This window comes from Arachis hypogaea, chromosome 20 (assembly GCF_003086295.3).
Source record: "Arachis hypogaea cultivar Tifrunner chromosome 20, arahy.Tifrunner.gnm2.J5K5, whole genome shotgun sequence".
Classification (NCBI taxonomy): Eukaryota; Viridiplantae; Streptophyta; class Magnoliopsida; order Fabales; family Fabaceae; genus Arachis; species Arachis hypogaea.
Window position 1 is genome coordinate 133,786,745 of NC_092055.1, and position 7,802 is coordinate 133,794,546.

Below are 7,802 nucleotides of genomic sequence, written 5' to 3' on the forward strand. Positions count from 1 at the left end.
ACCAAAACCATACCTTGGCCGATTTCTCCCTAAACCGAGAACACCTCAATTATCCACCATTCCTCAAGCTCCAAAGCTCTAACTCCTTACCAATTGAATTTCTAACTCCCATGATTCAATTCCAAGCTTCCAATATCCACCAATTTAACTCCAATTCAATAAGATACACGATCTAATTCATACAATATCAAAATAATCAACATTGAGCTTACTAAATCACCAATTCACAAGGGTTAGGATTTCTTTACTGTTACCCACGAGTTAAATGGACAAAATTCAGAGATTATCCACCGCTAGAATACCCCTAAACCATCAAAATTATAAAATCTCTCAATACTAAAACTCAAAATCACGAATTGAAGAGGGGAGAACTGGATGAAAAAACTTACCAAATTGTTTGATGAGTTTTATAGAGAATTCCGAGACGAATATGTGGCCACCGAAGGTCTCATCAATCAGAGCTCCGGATTGAAAGTTATGGACGATTGAATCTTTGGGGACATTAAGATTAGTTTTCAACGTGATTTTCCCTCTTCTGCGTGCTTTCACTGAAGCAATGGGCAATTGGGTTCATAATCAAGCTTACATAAGTGGGTTTTGGACCCGATTTGGACCCAGTTCGACCGGTTTGGTCCGTTGGTCTGATTTTGGGCCAAAATCTTTAAAATTAGTGTCAAAATTCATATTTTAATTATTTCTACTTCATGAAACTATAAAATTTAATTTTCTAATATCTTTAAATAATAATTAATTTATTGGTTAATTATTTACTAATTACTCGGGGTTTACATCGTAACCCCCTAACAAAAATTTTCGCCCACGAAAATTTGCTCTCGAATCTTCATATATGTTTTCTCAAATTCAACTGACCTCATATCATTCAATCTGCCATTCTCCAACTTCAATTTAAACACTAATTCACATTCTCCATTCTCATGTACAAGATCATTAAGTTAACCAAATTCAAGCCTGAGTCATACCCATTTGTTTCACTCTTAGCTTCGTCTAGCTCTTTCTCAGTAACTACACTCTCTCTTACCCTTTAAGGTTTCCATCTAAATCAAAACAATCTCAAATACTTCTCACTACCTCAAATACTAAACAATTCCTCAATCTCTTAGTCTAATTCAATCCACTATAACCTATATCACACACTTACACTTTCCATTCCTTGATCCAATCTTTCACTTTCCGATGCATAGACAAGCAATACAAAGAAAGTAAACACAAGTGAGACACAGATACATCAGGTAACAAATATAGCAGGTAAGTATAATAATCACATAGGCAAGCCCAATTAATGCACAATCAAACAAAACACACATAGGCATATGATGTATGCCTGTCCTATGGCTGATGATATCATCTGTCAGTTATATAGCCAACCCCGATATGTCTTGATAGCTAACCATGGACAGAAACACCCTTCGCAGAGTAAGTGGGGCTGAGCCATAACCCCCCCTTGATACTACCCGCTCAACCCGGAGCAAGTGGAATAACTACTACTGTTGCTACTACTCAGGTGGGTGTTTATAAGCTCAACCTGGAGCAAGCAAGACAAACCACAATCCTTGCTACTGCCCAGGTGTCTCAAATATTGAACCGGAGCAAGCAGGACGAACCGCAATCCTTGCTACTGTCCAGGTATCACAAACATACATTCATTCAATCTTAATCAGATAAACTATCCTTCCATCCAAATTAACTAATACAAAACTTCCCAAATATTCTGATAAAATTTTGAGAGCACCTCCCCTAAAACTCGGACTTTTCCACCCTTCTCGGGTCCCGTCCAAACCACTCAATCATCCACAAATACATAGGTTGTAGAGATTTGTTGAATATATATATATATATATATATATATATATATATATATATATATATATATATATATATATATATATATATATATATATATATATATATTTTCAACAAATCTCCACAACCTATCCTCTTCATCATTTACTATCATTATTATTTATCACATTCATTATTCATTTCAAAGCTCATTATTATAATTCAATACCATTCACCAATCATCAATCATCAATCATTCTAATCATCATTATTCACAATCATTAATAATCAATCATCATGCATTTTAACCACAAACTCAATAATTTCCAACAGTGAGTCACTAAACCTCAACCTTCCATATCATACAGCTTATCTTATGGTCATCTAGCCTATGTTTTCACGAAACATTATATATTATCTACGAGAAACCAAAACTATACCTTGGCTGATTCTTCCCTAAACCCGGAACACCTCAATTATCCACCGTTCCTCAAGCTCCAAAGCTCTAACTCTTCACCAATTAAATTTTCAACTCCCATGATTCAATTCCAAGCTTCCAATATCCACCAATTTAACTCCAATTCAATAAGATACACGATCTAATTTATACAATATCACAATAATCAACATTGAACTCACTAAATCACCAATTCACAAGGGTTAGGGTTTCTTTACCATTACCCATGAGTCAAATAGACAAAATCTGGTAATTATCCACCGCTAGAATACCCTTAAACCATCAAAATCACAAAATCTCTCAATACTAAAACTCAAAATCACGAATTGAAGAGGGGAGAATTGGGTGATAAAACGTGATTCCCTTACCAAATTGTTTGATGAGTTTTTTAGAGAATTCCAAGACAAACGGGTGGCCGCTGACGGCTCGTCAATCGGAGCTCCGGATTGAAAGTTACGGACGATTGAATCGTTGGGGACGTTAGGGTTTGTTTTCAATGTGATTTTTCCTCTTCTGCGTGCTTTCACTGAAGCAATGAGCAATTGGGTTCATAATCAAGCTTATATAAATGGGTTTTGGGTCCGGTTTGGAGCCGTTTCGACCAGTTCGGTCCGTTGATCCGGTTTTGGGCCAAAATCTTTAAAATTAGTGTCAAAATTCATATTTTAATTATTTCTACTTCATGAAACTATAAAATTTAATTTTCTAATTTCTTTAAATAACAATTAATTTATTAGTTAATTATTTACTAATTACTCGGGGTTTACATCTTACCCCCTAACAAAACTTTTCGCCCTCGAAAATTTGCTCTCGAATCTTTATATATGCTTCCTCAAATTCAACCGACCATCATATCATTCATTTTGTCATTCTCCAACATCTATTCAAACACTAATTCACATTCTTCATTCTCATGTACAAGATCATAAACTTAATCAAATTCAAGCCTAAGTCATACCCATTTGTTTCACTCTTAGATTCGTTTAGCTCTTTCTCAGTAACTACACTCTCTATTACCCTTCAAGATTTCCATCTAAATAAAAACAATCTCAAATGCTTCTCACTATCTCAAATACTAAATAATTCCTCAATCTCTTAGTCTGATTCAACCCGTTATAACCTAAATCACACACTCACACTTTCCATTCCTCGATCCAATCCTTCACTTTCCGATTCATAGACAAGTAATACAAACAAAGCAAACACAAGTAGGATACAGATACAGCAGGTAGCAAATATAGCAGGTAAGCATAATAATCACATAGGCAATCCCAATTAATGCACAATAAAAAAAACACACATATGCATATGATGTATGCTTGTCCTATGGCTGATGATATCATCTGTCGGTTATATAGCCAACCCCGATATGTCCTGGTAGCTAACCGTGGACAGAAACACCCTTCGCGGAGCAAGTGGGGCTGAGCCATGTAACACCCTAATTAGCCTAAGTCTTACCTCGCGTCATAAAGCAAAGGTTAATCAGAGATTACGACAGTTCTAAGCTCATACGTATAATATATAGAAGAATAATATAATATCTAGAAGCCAGATAAAAAATATAGCTCACATATTGGATTTCAAAGCGCAAAGCGTACTATCATAAGGCATAAGAAACAGAAGTGATATAAACAAGGTAATAGTATAATAGTGAAATATCATAAGAAAACTAGCCTCGACTCGCAGAGTTTAAACCGGCTAGCCATATACAAGTATACAGAACCATATGGAAACCTGACAGTTTAAAAAAAATAGCTTATACAAGTTTTTCTCTCATAATACAAGCCTCTAGGCTAAACAAAATACAAAAGAGAGATGTATAAACAGATAACCAAAAAGACTCCAAAATAATCCAGAATCCTCCGCTTCTGTCATCATCCCAAAACAACTCACCGATGTGGGTTGCGACCTGCATCTGAAAAACACAACAAAGATATGGTATGAGAACCGGAGGTTCTCAGTATGGTAATAGTGCCCAGTGATGTAGGATATAAGACCCCGGGACGCCAAAGGTAATCCTAAGCTCCATATCCATCACAAGATTCAAGCTTAAAGCATTCTAAAAACAAATAAGCATAATAGTAACCTTGTCATAAAATAAACCGGGTAATCTATCTTAAGGGATTTCTACTCTAACCATACACCGCTGTCCCATAGCCTTTACCAACCTATCCTCCATGCGATCCCATCGCCACCGCCTTCCAAACCTCCTCAATCCCAGTAGAAAGCACAATTAATAACAATGCAAGTAATTCACAAGTAAAAGCATACAAGGCAAGTAGATCAAGTAAGCAAATAGACATGTTATTCAATTAGGCATACAATTACAAGTCGGAAAAGCAAACAAACAAGTAGAAAATGCATATGATGAATGCCTACCCTACTGGCTGTGATATCACATTGTCGGTTCAACTTCCAACCCGACACATCTCCATGGAGACATCGCCCTTCGGATTTCTCATATGGGAACCCCGAGATATAGTGCCCGGATCACTGTCCAGGTACTGGCGCCTGCACGCTCTATAGGTTCGAAGGGATGCGAGCGGGATACTCTTGCCACAGACCTCATATCTCAATGCAAGCGGGACAAACCACCGCCATTACGCCGCCGCCGCTACCTCGACAGGCGGGATCCAATCGCCGTCCTTGCCGGGTGCATAGCGTCTCATATTCTCACTAAAAACAATATTTCAGTGGTTTTCAGAAAATATTTTCAGTATACAGAGATACATCGTCTCCATCCGAGTCATCGACTCATCTCAACCACTGTCCCTTTCATAACTCAGTTTCTAAGGTCAAAAGTTCATCATTCCTTATCTCATATATCACTCATCCTCCACCCAACGTCAAATCATTCTCAGCACGCCAGAAACCTAGGCCTCCGTTCTTTTGTTTATCATAAAATTGTGTTCTAGAAACCTTAAGTTACAACCCATGTTCCAATACTCCAAATTAAGCCCATAAGTTTTAAAATGGTGTTTTAGAAGCTTACAACCATGTTGGGAAGGTAGAATAGTTGAAAACAAATAAAATTTTGAGAAACAGGACGTGTGCGGTCGCACAAGGGGCTGTGCATGCGCACACTCCTGAGAGTTTTGAAATGTGTGCGTACGCACAGGGGTGTGCGTACGCACAGGTGTCAATTTTTACAAGGATCTGTGCACTCGCACAACCTGTGCCAGCGCCCCCAACAGATTGACCTTCCCGACGTGTGCGTCCGCACAGGTTGAAGTTTTTCCTTAGATGTGTGCGCGCACAAGCTGTGCTGGCACTGCGAACAGAACGCACTTCCCTGCCTGTGCGTGCGCACAGGTCAAAATAATTGCAGGGTGTGCGTCCGCACGAGGGTGTGTGTCCGCACGAGGGTGTGCGGCCGCACACATCAGAAATCATGACATTCTGCAACTTTGCAGAATTTCATATTTTTAACACCAATTTTGAAGGATCATAACTTCCTCTACAAAATTCCAATTTTCACAAACTTTATATCGATGTAAAGGGTTTTCAAAGATCTTTAATTATAAATAAATTTCAATCAATTTCGAAGACTGAGGCAAAAGTTATGATCGTACAAAGTTCATCAAAAATCCAATTTTTTCCAAACTTCACAATTTACACAATTTCTTACCATACCATTCCAAACCCCCTTCTCTCATCAGAATTTACCTTTTGTATCATATCACACCAATCATACCACAATTTCTTTCACCTTTCATTATTCTCAACTTCATTTATCACATATACATAACATATCCACCAACCATCATCATCTCATTACCAATTCTCATCACCAACTCAACCAAGATTCATATTCATAATCAACAATACTCATGCATCTAATCCATCATATTTCAACTTCATCATGTAATCACAACAACACATCAATACATTATACCACATCAACACAAACAATCATCAACAACATACAATTTCCAAACCTATCCTATAGGTCACTAGCCTAAGTGTCCATGAATATTATATACTACATAGAGGAAACCGAAACCATACCTTGGCCGATTCCCCTTTATGCACCAAAACTCAAATTCATCACCAAATAGCTTTCAACCAAATTCCAAGCTTTCACATCTACTCTACTAAGCACAAATAAGTTCCAAGAGCTCCCAAAGCCACAATAATCAAACTATATACATATAAATCACCTTAAATCAACTTAGGGTTCCAATTATACATAAATTCACAAAAGTTTAGTGGCTCTTACCTTCTCCCACAGATTTACTAGCAAGAATCTAAGGCTAAGCAAGGATTAGAGCAAACCTAAACACCAAGAATCACAAAAACTCATTTAATCAAAAACCCTATAAACCCGAAATTTTGAGGAGAGAAACTGAGAGGAATTCGAGCTTTCCTTACCAATTTCTTATATGGGTTTTGTATAGCTCTTCACAAAGAACGCGTAGCCGCAAACGGTGTGGCGATCGGAGCTATCTAGCTCAAGATATGAGCTTGGCAAGTTTGAAGTGAATAATAACAATGGTGGAAAGCTCTCACCTCTCTCCTCACTTCAGCTGCTGTTGTGTTTAAGTTATGAAGGTGAATATGGCTGAAATGGGTTCACTTAAGTGTATTTATATGTTGGGCTTGGGCCTAACTTGGGCCCGGTCCAATCTGTTAGCGTTTTTAGCCCGTTTGGCCCAACTTCGGGCCAAACCTTTAAAATTAACGCCCGGTTTTTCATTTCTAACATTTTTCTAATGTTTTTGCCGGTTTTCACTTTTTCTCATGCGGTACCGAGCAGACTTCAACCGGTTCAACTGCCGATTTGCGGTTTTTTACGATTTTTTGCAGAAGACACATTTTCTGACTCAGAAAAACCCATTGAGTCCAAAATTCACCTTTAAATCCTCAAATTCTCACTCTAACTTTTTGGAATCTAATTTGAGCAATCAATCACTTAATTAACTGGTTGATTAGTTGCGGTTCTTACAAGCCACAACCCCATTTCTACTACCCGCTCAACCCGGAGCAAGTGGAATAACTACTACTGTTGCTACTACCCAGGTGGGTGTTTATAAGCTCAGCCTGGAGCAAGCGGGACAAACCATAATCCTTACTACTGCCCAAGTGTCTCAAACATCGACTCGGAGTAAGCAGAACGAACCGCAATCCTTGCTACTGCCTAGGTATCACAAATATACATTCATTCAATCTTAATCAGATAAACTATCCTTCCATCCAAATTAACTAATACAAAACTTCCCAAAAATTCTCATAAAATTTCGACAGCACCTCTCATAAAACTCAGACTTTACCACCCTTCTTGGGTCCCATCCAAACCACTCAATCATCCACACACACACACACACACACACACACACACACACACACACACACACACATATATATATATATATATATTCAACAAATCTCCACAACCTATCATCTTCATCATTTACTATATCAATATTATTTATCACATTCATTATTGTTCACACCCTGGGTCGAGCTACCCGACTCGGGATGTTCAGTAACAAAGCGACTGATCTCTTCAGGTCAAGCTATCTGACCTCTACGCAAAGAGCTCGGC